This window comes from Agelaius phoeniceus, chromosome 3 (assembly GCF_051311805.1).
Source record: "Agelaius phoeniceus isolate bAgePho1 chromosome 3, bAgePho1.hap1, whole genome shotgun sequence".
Lineage (NCBI taxonomy): Eukaryota > Metazoa > Chordata > Aves > Passeriformes > Icteridae > Agelaius > Agelaius phoeniceus.
In genome coordinates, this window is record NC_135267.1 from 79,368,327 (window position 1) to 79,381,510 (window position 13,184).

Consider the following 13,184-nt stretch of genomic DNA (forward strand, 5'->3'; position numbering starts at 1 on the left):
CTATTTTAGTACAGTCTTTGGGTCCTGGTATATTTATGACCCTTTCTGATAATTTATATAAATTACCACTATATTTTTTTAATGGTGGAAAACTGTCCAGTGTGTCGCCTGCCTTTCTATAGGAAGACTTCAACCTGTTTCACAAAAACAAATTTCTATTTCTTGATCTCCTAGAATTTGTCCTAAATTTCCAGGGGTTTTGTCTGACTTTCATTGACCCAGCAGAACTGTCTGTATTGGTAGTCCTGATAATATTGATGTAGCACCAACAGACTGTTAGACCTGCCGGAGCTCCCTTTGGTAGGTTTATCCTCAGGCAGATTAGGCCTTTGCTGAGGCATAACTTCTGACAAAAGCAAAGAAATGTCTGTGTCCAGATTTGCACTTTCCTTTAGTTAAGCTGAGGTTCTGACTAGTTTGACAGTTTTTGGCAAACATTGCAAAGACCATTCAGGCAATTTTAAGCCCAAATTGCTCACAATGCTGTCTCTTTTCTCCAGGGACTGACTCAACTGGTTTAGGTTATCTGATGTCTTTGAAGGGCTGAATGAGTCCCACTGCTTTTCAGGTGTGCAGCTGGATCAGCTGTGTGCAGACCTGCTCTGCACGCCAATGAATTGTCATAACCACAGGAGGTAATCCTCATAGGATTACAGCTCCTGTTTCCTCCACTTCTGATCTTTTGGGATATCATAGTTTGTTGGATCTTATTTTGTGCATTTGGCATCATGTTATTTATTCCATCTTAATAGTTAAGCCATTATGACTTAGGACAAGGACAATTTAAGTTTAATGGTGATTCCAGCAGGCATTTGCTTTTAAAACGATAAAGTCACTTCTAAGTACCAGCCAGAATTTGTCCTTAAAATTTTTTTCCAACCTTCATTTAATCCCTCTATTAGACCTGAACTCTCCTAATAGACTTTCTCCAGTCTGGCACAGGCTGAAAAACTGACCACATCTGATCAGCAGAAATTTGTTTCCAAGCCTAAAACATCCTCTATTTTCCTAAAAATTCTGAACAAGTGAATTTGAATTTCTACTACACTGAGCCAGTGTGTAGGTCAAAAGATAATTATAGTAACAGCTTCATAGTCTCTTTAAATGTTTCAGATCTTTCACACTTGACTATATCCTGAACTTTCCACATAAGAGTTTGGAGGGGCTTGGAGACCATATTCAGCCATCTCTTAAAATATTGAAAATAGTTTAGATTTGGGGAGAAGGTTTCAGTCCCATTTCTTTTTACTTATCTAGATATTGATGCACATAAAATTATTCTAGTAGTCTTCATAGGAATGGTCTTGACTGAGATGATAAAACACTATTGAAATAAATTCTGCTTTGCTTCACACATTAAGAAGTGTGAATTACTTAAGTCTGAAGATTACTTAAGAAGTAATCTTTTAGGTATTATTGACAAGGGAACAAAAGAAAGGCAAACTTTCAAAATTATTTTAACTGCCTAGCTCAAAACTTTGCAAAAACACAGCATCCCTCTATAAATTTCAAGCTTTCTCTGAGGAGTGTGACAGGATTATGCCATATTCAGTCAATAGTTTGCCTCATCACTTCCAAGGCCTTCATGCCCAGCTCAGCAAGGCCTTGATGTTACAAAGTCCTTTGAATTTTACCTAAAGGGAACTAAAGCCCTTTCACACTCCAGTCTTGCTTTTTGTTTCATTTGACATTACTCAATAGGTTTTGCTAAGTCTAAATTAGAACAGTGTCTAATAGCTGTCTGATTGCATTCATCATTTCTGCAGCTTGACAGGTCTGCAGCATGAAGGTCACATCAAATCCCAGTTCACATAAGGCAAAGTCCTGATTTATTTCTGTCCAGAGCTCTTGTGAGGCAGCCACAGCCCCCTGGACTTCTTTACACATAAATGCTGTGGATTATTGATTAGAATCATACTTCTGAATGTAAGGGCTAGGATTTACTTAGTTTAAGTCTTGGGGTACTCACTTTGCTGTATATTAATAGGGGGGGTTTTATTTCTTTTTTGGGGGATGAATATTTAATTTTCTTTTTGCTGTGTTTTCATTCCACACATTTATTTTAAATCCATTATGAGTTTTTCATTACTGATTGACTTTAGGTCAGTGATATGCCCTTCCAAAAATATTTCCTTTTAAATATTTATTAGTGTATTACCTTGTGGTGATACAAATGTGATTTCATTTAAAAAATCATATATGATGCACATGAAAGGGAATTTAGACATACAAAGAAAAAAATGTTTGCACATTCTTTTCTGCAGAGACTGAAGAAGTGCTTTCCTCAGTGATAGGTAAACCTGTATGTTTTGTATAGATAAGAGATTCAGAAATATTATGCGGCTCACATTTGTATTTGGTGATCTCCATTTACCCTTTTCTACAACAGCAGTTTCTTTATCTTTTTAAATGTTGACATGCTGTCATGGAGCACATCCAGGGCCCTCATCAGAGTGCGAAATTGAGGTGACATCATGTAGTCAGCCAAGATTTCCCTTGCTGGCTGATGGCACAGAGCAGTGGAGCTGCCATCAGAGACTCCAGGGAGTGACGAGTAGAAAAGGGGTGTCTGTTAAAGGCACGCCGAGCAGTCTCTTAATGCCAAAATGTATTTAAAACACTGCACTTGGCAGAAATGAAAATACTCCACAGGCTGCTCTGAATCACACCATAAGATAAATTAGCCTCTGTTTGGCTGTAGAGGTTAGGGGTGGAAGGGGCAAGGCCCGTACCTCTTAATACCTCTCTTCATTTCCAGTCCTCCTGAGTGGAATTGTACATTGTGTGATGCACAAATGTTAATATATGTCACTGTTAGAAAAATTGCATGTGAAATATGGAGAAATGAAAAACACTGAACACAGGCCCTGCAGCTATCACTGTCAGCTGGATTCCGCAGAGGATCTTGAGTGATAGGTCAGCCAAAATTCTTCTTAGAGGCAAGGATCTTGTCAACACTGAGTGTACTGTCAGTCCAGCTATTTAAGTTTGTTATTATTTCTCATAAGTCAAGGACTTGAGGATGTTTTTTACTGGTTTTACTTAGGCAAACCTGTTCTCTCTGAGTTCTTAAAGGACACTGCAGCAAGTTGTGAGTTTGCTTCATCTACTTCTTTAACTATCCTGAGATGGTGTTTGGGAAGCCATGCTCATGGAACACCACTCCATGGTTGAGAGGACTAATGTTCTTGTCAAAACCACCTATACTTACATCTGGATCATATCTATCTTTATCTGATCTTTGACACTTCTCCAAAAGGATTAATGGAAATAGCCCCAGAAATGCCATCTCCTCATGTGTGCTTACAGACCCTCCAACCCTTTTGATATTCCCAAGATTACACATATTGGACAGCTCCTGTCCTTGCAAACCAACATGGGCAAGGACAGAGCTCATTTCTATGTGCTCTAGCAATTTTTCAGTGGTCTCATGCTTCTGAGAAGAAGCACATGAGCTATGTGTCTAGCATATGTGGCGAGGGGCTGCTTTTGTCACTTTCATGTTTGCCACCAATTCTTGGTCAAATTTTTATCTGTTAATAGCTTTTTTCACATATCTCTTCCTACTAAGGAGTATAGCACTCTACCAGCAAAGTGACCATGTTTCTTCCCTGCAGAGGGGCCATTTACACCTGGGAGATGTGCACTCATCTCTTCTGTTTTTGGATGTCTCCCCACATACTGTATCAATGAGGGGTCTCAGTGGGGTCTCTCTGATTACAGCTGTGTCTCAGCACAGCCCCCTTTTTCTGCATCATTCCTTGTGTCAGTGGGATGCTGGTAGCTGCAGCTGCCTCAGTGCAACCCATCTGCTTTCTGGCCTTGTTTCTCAGGAAAATATTGGCCACAATCCCACAAATGTAGTCCAGTGCCTGGTTCAAGGTGTCACGGTCAGTGTGCTAATAGGTCTGGCCTGAGAGTCTACAGGTTAAAGAAAATCTGACATGAAAAATAGCTGTGCTGCAAGTGTGTGTCTTCAGTGTTCTCTCTTTTTCCTATTAGCTTCAATCCTTGTCTCATCCTGTGCAACTACCATCAAATTTCCTGCTGAAACTATCCCCATTTGGTCTTCTCTGTTCAGTAGCTACAAATGATTATTTTGGCTGCTGGGGTTATGATCTGCCCTCCTGTCTAGCAGAGCCCTATTTCCTTCAAAATTGAGAGAGTTCATTTCTGAGCACTGAACTCAGATTTATCTTAATGATCACAGGAGAATATTATAGACCAAATAAACTGCAGATTGCATGCTAACAATGAAGCAATTTATTAACAAAATTATGTCCAAAATAGAGCTCCAGGTCCTAAAGTTTCCTTTAAAATTAGTTGTATTGCTAAAGCAGAATAATTATGTGAGAGCTGGTACTTAAATGGCATCCTCTGGCTTTTTGTGCAACCTTCAGGGCTAGTAATGGGTGGACTCTAATAACTCCTTTTCCAGCAAGCCAGGTAAATAAGCCGGGTTAATTTAAAAAAAGGGAACATAATCAGGCTGTACCTAGCAAATGGAAATTACTAATTTAAACTGTTTAAAACTGTTTATTTAAATTGCTAATTTAAACTGTTCTTGAGGATAGCACTTCAGTCTCTTAAGTAGGATGTACATTAATATATTCCATAAAAGACTTCATGGAAGGCAGACCTTGTATTTTTTTTAATCTTATATAATACATACATTAATGTTGAGTGAGCCATATTTAAATACTGAGAAGACTTCAAGAGAAAAGTCAGAAAATATGGAACTGATGTTTTGTCATGCAGCTGTGGCTGTTCTTTTTCCATAAAGTCACAAGTGAGGATTCAGAGCCAGATGTTTTAACTTCCAATTGTCATTTCCTTCAGTTGAGGTTCCCAAGGTAATCACGTAGCGGCACTGACTTACCATTGTCAGACACAGCTTTGAGTCAGCTAAAGATTGTTGGTATATCTATTCCATAAGTTCAAGACATGGGCTTTATGGTTTTCTCTAAAGAGTAGTTGGAGAATTATCTTTGGCAGGGTAATATTTTTTTATGTAAGATCGGCAAGTGAGGCCAAACTCACAGCTAAAAATGCTGAGAGACAAAGTTAAAATCCCAGTTTTGCATTTATCATTAGATCCACAGCACAAAAAAATGGGCAGCTTTCTTGTTCTGCTTTGGGCCCCTCCCTTGGCGAATCTGCTGTGCATTCTGTATCACACTTTCTGTCACACCTGGCATCCTCTTGTAGATGCACAAATGACTGTATCATCTGTTTGATGTGACGTGTTCACCCCCTATTTAACACAGTGGGGTTATTAACAGAAGGGAGGCTTTCAGATCAGCTGTAATATAAATAAAAATTAATGTATCACCTTTGCACAGCTAGATGCAGCATAACCAGGATTTGTAATCGAAAAAGAGCTTGTCCTCAGAAGACAACAGATAAAAAAACCCCCACAAACCAAACCTGCAGAGGGATCTGCAGATGAAAGACTAAGCTACAAATGGAGATTTCATTTTCCAATTATTATAGGTCAAATGCTGTCTAGGTTTGAAGTCCTTGTTTCTCCTAGCAGAGAGAAGAAAACTGAGGGCACCACACAATTTTTTGTCTCATCCTCAGGAATTTTCTGCATGAGTTCAATTCAGGCTCTACTTAAGAGGAATTGCTCCAGCATGGTGGAGGCACAGGTTGGCTTGCAAGGAACGTTGTCTCTTTATGAAGCTCCAGGATTTCACATCTGGGGTACAGAGAGATCATTCTTCATAGTTCAGAAATTCAAATCTATAAGGCTCATATGCAAAAGTGATTTCTGTCTCCATTTCTCTCTGCATTGATGGAAAGATAAGACACTGACAGATCCTATACAGCATACAGAATGCAGTGCCTTCGTGAATGTTATGTGGTTAAAGGTTACTTACCCTAACTCTTTTCTTACATAGCTTAATAATGTGTTTTGGGGACAGTGGAGAAGTTCTAATGAATGTCAGTTATTGTCTAGTGTTAAATTTCCAATCCTGTGCAATTTCATCTGTCAGAAAATGAAATGATCCTTGCAATTTTCTTGTTATTGCCCTGATCTGTATAAGGAAAAGTACAAGGCTACTTAATACAGGGTAAATATAGTGCTCTTAGAGAAATCTTTGTCCTTTAAATGATGAAAAGAAGGAGCTGATGATAATTTTCTTTGTTCTTTCTATTTGTTTGCTCTTTTGTCCCTCGGTTTCAAATTTCAGATAAAAGCGTTTAGTTGTTCATTTTCACGTGTTGGTTTTGGATTATCAGACTTATGTCTATTTTGTTTCCTGCCCTCATGCCTCGCACTACAGCTTAGCTCCCAAGTTCTTAACTCCTTAGAGACCAGGTAAGGTGTTCTGCAGCCTTGACTGGAGACTGCTTGCTGGCAGGACATGTTGCAGCACAGCAGTTCTAGGGCAGTGGGGAGGCCAGCTGTGCCATGCCATGCCAATTGGGTGTGCCAGGCAGGACTAGCCACAGCCCTGTGGTCACCAGGGAAGTCCCAGTGCTGGGGCAAGCTGAGGTGAAGCCATGAAGGTGATTTAGGCTGATGGAGTGCATGACCACATCCTGAGCTGGCTGCAAGGGTGCTGCTGCACTGCCCAGGTGCAAGGATGAAGTAACAAAGCAATTCAGTTTGCAGAGCGGCCTGTCAGCATGACACTGCTGGTGTTTTTAACAGGCTTTCCAGTAAGTCATCTTAGGAAGCAGAGGTGGCATCATTTGGAGTGTCCAAGGGCAAAAGCAGACAGAGTGGCACTGTTCTCTCATCTCCTTCCTCATTTGTTTGGCCTCTTGTTCGGGTGGCTCACTGAAAATATCATCTGAGCACTAAGTGAAAATCAAAAGGGCAGATCAGATTTCAAAAGGGCAATTCAGATCTTAAGAACTTTAGGAATGACAAAATGTTATTTCTCCATGGAAAATCCAGAGTGCAGCCTGCTCTGCACATTCCAAGAGCAGTTTTGGTTATTGTCTCTGAAAAAAGTGTTAGCTATCATTTAAACATAGAGCAGCAAGGATGGCTGGAGGTAAGGAATAGTCTGTGTGTGATGAAATGCTTATTTTTTCTGTTCTGACAAAAGTCATCTGGATAAAGATATGATGAAGTTTTCTAAAATCATAAGGGGAACAGAAAAAAATAGTAGGAATTTACCCATTCTTATTATGTGAGAACTGGAGATAGCCATACTATGAGGTAGCACATATAAGGCAAAAGGAGGAAGCTCACACACTGCAAGTTAAAATTATGGAACTTAATGCTTAAGGATATTGTAGAGACCAAAAGTTATCAAAGTGACTAGTTCTCATACATTAATGGAGAATTCCCAAGAGGGAGGAAGGGGATCTGATTGCATCCTCTATCATAGAATGTTCCTAAATGGCAGTGTGCAGATAAGGATGAAATACAGACATATTTAACCCTTTCCTTGTTATGCTTTTCTCATGGCATCTGTTACTGACCTGTGCCAGAGACAGGGTACTGAGAGATGGATTTTGTGTTAGGTTCAGTACATTTGTTTATCTATAGTACTTACAGCCAGCTCTAGCTTCTCCCAAACCCTTTTCTTTCCCAGAAGAGGGATGAGGAGGAAGTGGAAGGAGGAGGAAGCAGGGTTGAATGATTTCTACCTTTTGTGTATTGTGGAGCTTAGCAGTGCAACTCTGTCATGAGTATGTGTGTTATGTCCAGCCAGTATTGTGGGGGTCCAATTCAACACAGTCCTTTCTTGCTCTTGCTGACCTTTCAAAGATTATTTTCCCATCCTCTGCTAGCAGACAGTAATGCTAAGCACAACGATTCTATAATATCGTCAAGCCTATTATTTTGTAGCCAATACAGTTGGATTGCCAAGACCTAACTTGGAAGGTACCTTTTCAGCTATTTGGATGGAGGATTGGATAGCTGAGGGGAAAAATGCAGGCAATTACTTCTAACACTGGGTTTCTTCTTTATCTAATCTGCAATTTTCTGAAATACTGCTATGTCTTTTATCAAGAAATAGTGGGTAGATGGCTTGGAAAATCTGAGATAAGGAGTCTCTGAGGCAGGAGTAATTGGTTGTGGTAGATTGGGACAAATTAGTAGGCTGCACAGCAAAATTGTTTACTGTACTGTGTACATGCCACTTATTTCAGCCACTTCTGTTGTGTTTTGCTCTGTCTCTATTTATTTATTTATCTCTTTAGTATTGAGATAGTCAATGACATTAGCTTACTTTCCTATATGAGACTGTCCTGAAGAACAAAAACACAAAGCATTCGCCTGAAACATAAAAATGTCGCATGTCCTCTTAGATTATGCACAGTCTGTCTTTGAATGTTAGCATTAACCTTCAGTTCAGTAGGATCTGTAGATACAAGACTGAAAAAAATGAAAACTGACACTGTGGTATATTTTTTCATTGCAAATATTTACATTTGTCTTCTGATGGTATTTTCCAGGTATAGAAAGAAGTTAGGAAACTATTACTAGAGTTGCTGGAGTTTCAGTTGATTAAGCACCTGTCATCTGAATCAGTTTTATATCACAGCTACTCTCATTCAGTGACCATTGCACAAAAAATATCATTGTAGCTTGCAGATGTTTGCCACCTTGATTTGTTATCATCCCAGTGAAGGTGGATATAGTCCTAATGATCTGAAGTGTGTTATGCTCCCAAAACCCACTTTCCATCAAAATCCAAAAGTAACAAAAAATAAAAATAAAACTAGATGATGCTCCACAACCTTCAAAGGAGAACTATAAATACATAGCTAGAAAGGGTAAAAGACAGAGAGAGAAACAACATGTACAAAGAATATGTGGCAGAAAGTTTACTTCACATTCAAGGCTAGAGAATGTTTGATGGCAGCCATGTTTGACTCTCTTAGAATGAGTGCAAGAGGTGTGAGCAGAATTAAAATGCTGAAATGGGTGAAAAAACCATGAATGTAGCACTCATCACTATTACATTCATGCAACACCTGCAATGAGCTGTTGAATGGATGTAGCATCAACAGGTTAGGCATGACATACTTCTTGGTAAAACCAGTAAAACAGGGGAAAACTCTCAAAATGGAAAGTCACAGGCATCCATGGAAGCAGAGATAGGAAATTGATCAGTGAAAGCAACCTATAGCCATCAAAAATCCTACATTTCTCTTTTTTCCCCTCATCCCGTTTCCCTCAATACGCATCCGTCAAACTGCAATAGGATTTCTGCTGGCCAGTTTGTGTCTTGGAAATTGACAAGAGAGGAGAGAATCACTTTGCCCAGAATCCTTGCTAAATTACATGAAAACAGGATTTGTGCTGCATGTAAACTGTGTAAATCCAGTCAGCTTTTAAGTGGAAACCAATTTCATAGTGTGTAAGTATCATTGATTTGTTAATCTGACAATTTTTTTAAACAAGCTGATGTGGATTAGCCAGTTCTGATTGTATGTCTCTTACAAGTCATTTGAGTGCTGGATATCTTGGTGAGTAAAGCACTAAAAATTAACCTTTGAGGTGCCTGCCTATAAATAAATTATTGATCCTTAAGAAAGAATCAGATAATCTCATTAGATATAGTTTTCTGTAGTGTGAGTCTAAATCCTGCCATACAGAATCATTTATCATAATTGACAATCTTTTTCCTGAAGCAAACCAGACCTAAGCTACAACAGAAAGCAAATCCTGCAGGAGTTGGTATAGAAGAGCAGTATGAAGAATTTCCAACTGATTTGATGCTTAAGGGATGTTTTGTTTCCCCTCCAAGTATTTCTAAGGGCTTTTATCTTTTATGTGTGCTTTTATAGCTGTATATCCAATAATTCCCAGTCAGGAAAAAAGTCTCTCTGGAACGTCATGCATGATGGTATTCTGGAGCCAGACAGAAGTACAAGGAATGAATTTCTGATCCATGACATAACAGGCAGAAGTGGAAAATACATAGCAAGCACTGTAATATTGTGAGGCAGAAGGGATACAAATGGCTGCTTAGAAGTACTTAACAGAAAAAATAGTTAATGTGGTGTCAGAAGGTAAATATACAAGCAATGAGACCTAGTGTTGTTATTTTTTTACAACTGCAACTCAGTGATATCCTGAAACGAGGCAAAGTCAAGGGAGCATTTTAATGGCATGAGGAAAAAGAAAAAAAAAAGCTTAACCTTATCATTAGTTTCAATAATTTGACTTTCTATTTTGTAAAAAAAAAAAAAAAAGAAGAAACAAAGGACACTCATGTCTGAGCTCTGTTTCTCTGTTGCTGGACACAGAGGAGTTCAGCAGAGGGAGGCAGAGGGCGTTCCTGGGGGGACATCAGTCCTTACTTGACTTATCAACCTGATTAAATGTTAGCATTAGCTTCAGAGACATTGCAGTCTTGGTTTCTAGTGTTTGCATCAGCATTCATAGTGACAAATTCTGTCAGTTTAGAATCCCACTAGTATAAGTTTTCAATTTTTTTTTTTTTTTTTTTTTTTTGGTGATTGGAAATGATTGATGCAATACTTATTACCAAAAGGAGGGAAAAAAAACCATGTGCACACCCCCACAGCACTCTGCACTTGGACTCTGTACCCTATGGGGTTTCATATATGCCATACCTAAGGTTGGAGATTTGGTCCTGTACCTATCTGTCTGTTCTGTATTCAGGCTCACAGTTTCAAAACCCTACACTGTTAAAAGAATACAGAATAAAAAGTGTAGATGAGGGAAATCATGGGTATGTTTTATGGTCTAGATAGGGAAAGTAATTCAAATATCAGAAGAAATAGTGTTGTATAGAGTGGCTGATTTAATGAAGATATATTGGACTTGTGATAATGGAATTATTTTTAGTTTAAAAAAAGTTTAAAGACCAATTAATTATAAAGTATAGCATATCTCTGTGTAAGGTGGTAAAGGTCAAGGATGGATTCTGTTGCTGTGGATTAACTGAGAAGTTATTCGTGGTCATGTAAGTAAAAACCAGAGGGAGAATCCTGTAGTGTGGTGTGGCAGCTGTTCAGTACCAAATTGCTGCTGTAATCTCATGAAATTGCTTGCACTAATTCACTTCAGCGCAGCGATGGCTCTGATGGCATAATGCTGAGCTGTGGGGGTTCTCTCCTGCCCTGCCCAGAGTAAAGCATATCCATCTCCCACTGTGCTCCTGGTCCACTGCAGCCACTGAGCTTTAGGTAAATTGTGACAGCCTTGGAATTTTATCACTACAGCACAGCCACAGCCTCCTCTTACTCATTGAAAGGGCCTGTGGCCTGTCCACCTGGCAAGGGCTCTTTTTTTGCACACAAGGGAAAAAAAATAAATCAATTCTTGCATCAACATGATGACTAACCAGAGCAGAATTTTTTTCAATATTTTGCCAATATTTTTAGAAACCTCTGGGTTTTTAAAAATAGATATTCTGCCACCAGGTAGAAATCATTCGGTATTTCTTCACTGGTACTAGTGTACTAGTTTTATCCCTTGTGATTAAAGTGTTTATCCCTGCTGATTAAGAAAACCCACACTGGGCTGGACATCAGTTGTAAAGTAAAAATTATCAGGAATTTTTTTTTGTTTCCTCAATTTTTTTTTAATGTGGCAGAAAGAGTATTTCTTATATTTCATAGGCAAATTTGAAGTTGTGCACCAATAAAACGGATAGACCATTTTAGTGACAGATCCAAAGAAAAGCATTCTTTATGAGAAAACACTGTATTGCTAATAAAGTGATCCCAACAGCCAAGTTTGTGCTGCTTAATTTGTTTCCTTGGAGTGATATTATAATTCTGACATACTGAAAAATTGCCTCACAGAGACTCATATTGCATTTGTTGCCAAGTGCCTCTTTGATATAACATTTGTTATTGTAGTGCTTGGGGTGTCTTCAGAGGAGTAATATTGTAAATGAACCTGGCTGTATCATCCCTTTAATGTAGAGTAGAATTTTGCATTAAATTTTCAGCTTATTTCAAATGTGTTTTGCCAGCTATTCATCATGAGTGATCTGTTCAAGTATAGGGCCAGTATATCAATATAGAATCAGAAAAATCTTAAACGCTTTCTCTTTGGGGAATCTCTCAGGTCGTTTCAATTCTTTTCTGTTAGATGAACAGACAGTATGATCTCTTGTATTTATGCCTGCCTGTCAGGTTTTTTACAGTAGAAACACAAATCACTGTTTGCAATGCAGGATTAGCCTGTCTCACACAATGTTATTAGAATTAGACCTGCCTAGTGACTTCATTACTTTTTCTTCTGTATTTAACTCTAGTTTTGACCACACACCAGCTTTTGCACTCCCTGGAACACTCTGCTTCTTATGTTAGAGCAAATATTGAAGAACATATGTATTATTTGTCTGGATTTGCACAGACAAAAAATGAGAGCAGTATGTAGTCCCCCCTCAGTGGTCTTCTGTATTCTGAGCTGCCAGTAAAATGTAAAAAGATTGCACTCTGATGTCCTATTAGACCTCAAGACTGGAAGGACAGTTTGTATTGAACACAAGCATTTTTCATAATTATGTTGCCTGCAGAGTTGCCACCTGCCCTAATTTGATCTGATTACTGTGAAATGCAAAACTGTCCTCGTTTCATAAGTGGAACTTTTCCATGTTCCCTCACAGAGAACAGCAAGATATACACACATGTATTGCTGCTGCAAAGGAGAAAGAAAAATATTACAATTAGGTATCAATTAAGATTTGAACTTCTTTACCAGAGTGCAGGTCACTTTTAGACAATCGCTTCATTCTTCAGAGTTCCGAAAATTATTTTCTGTCTTAAAATCTCCATGAAAAAGAGAAAAGCATAGCCATTCATCCAGATGTGTCTGTACTATTCTGAGATACATTATGTATTCTGTGGCTTTTTAAAATTCTCTTTTGGTTGGATGGGCTTATTGTCCATGAACATTTATTTTTAGAGTAGCCTGGGCTTGCCTTGTAGTCTGAGTCATTTGTGTAGCAATCTAAATATTTGTCTAAGTTCTCAGAGAAAGGCTCATGTTGAAGATTTATAAATGCTTCATAGATGAAAGAAATAACATTTTTTATATACTGTTTATACAGAATGATGTAATATCCCGTGGAAAAAAAAAAAGAAATGCAAAATTTGAAAGAAAAGCATTGCTGCTTCTGGGTCACTGGATATTGTTTGCCATTTTCCTTTCTCCAACAGTAATTTTGTGCATGCTTATGCATGTGTGAGTAAGAGAGTGAGACCTGCATGTGTGCATCTTGGTTTTT

At 38.6% G+C, this 13,184-nt stretch overlaps 1 protein-coding gene across 1 annotated transcript in view; it reads left to right on the forward strand.

The window, feature by feature from the left end:
- Nucleotides 1-13,184, forward strand: part of PRKN (parkin RBR E3 ubiquitin protein ligase) — a 674,035-nt gene that overhangs the window by 530,257 nt on the left and 130,594 nt on the right. The gene's annotated exons all lie outside the window — the stretch shown is intronic.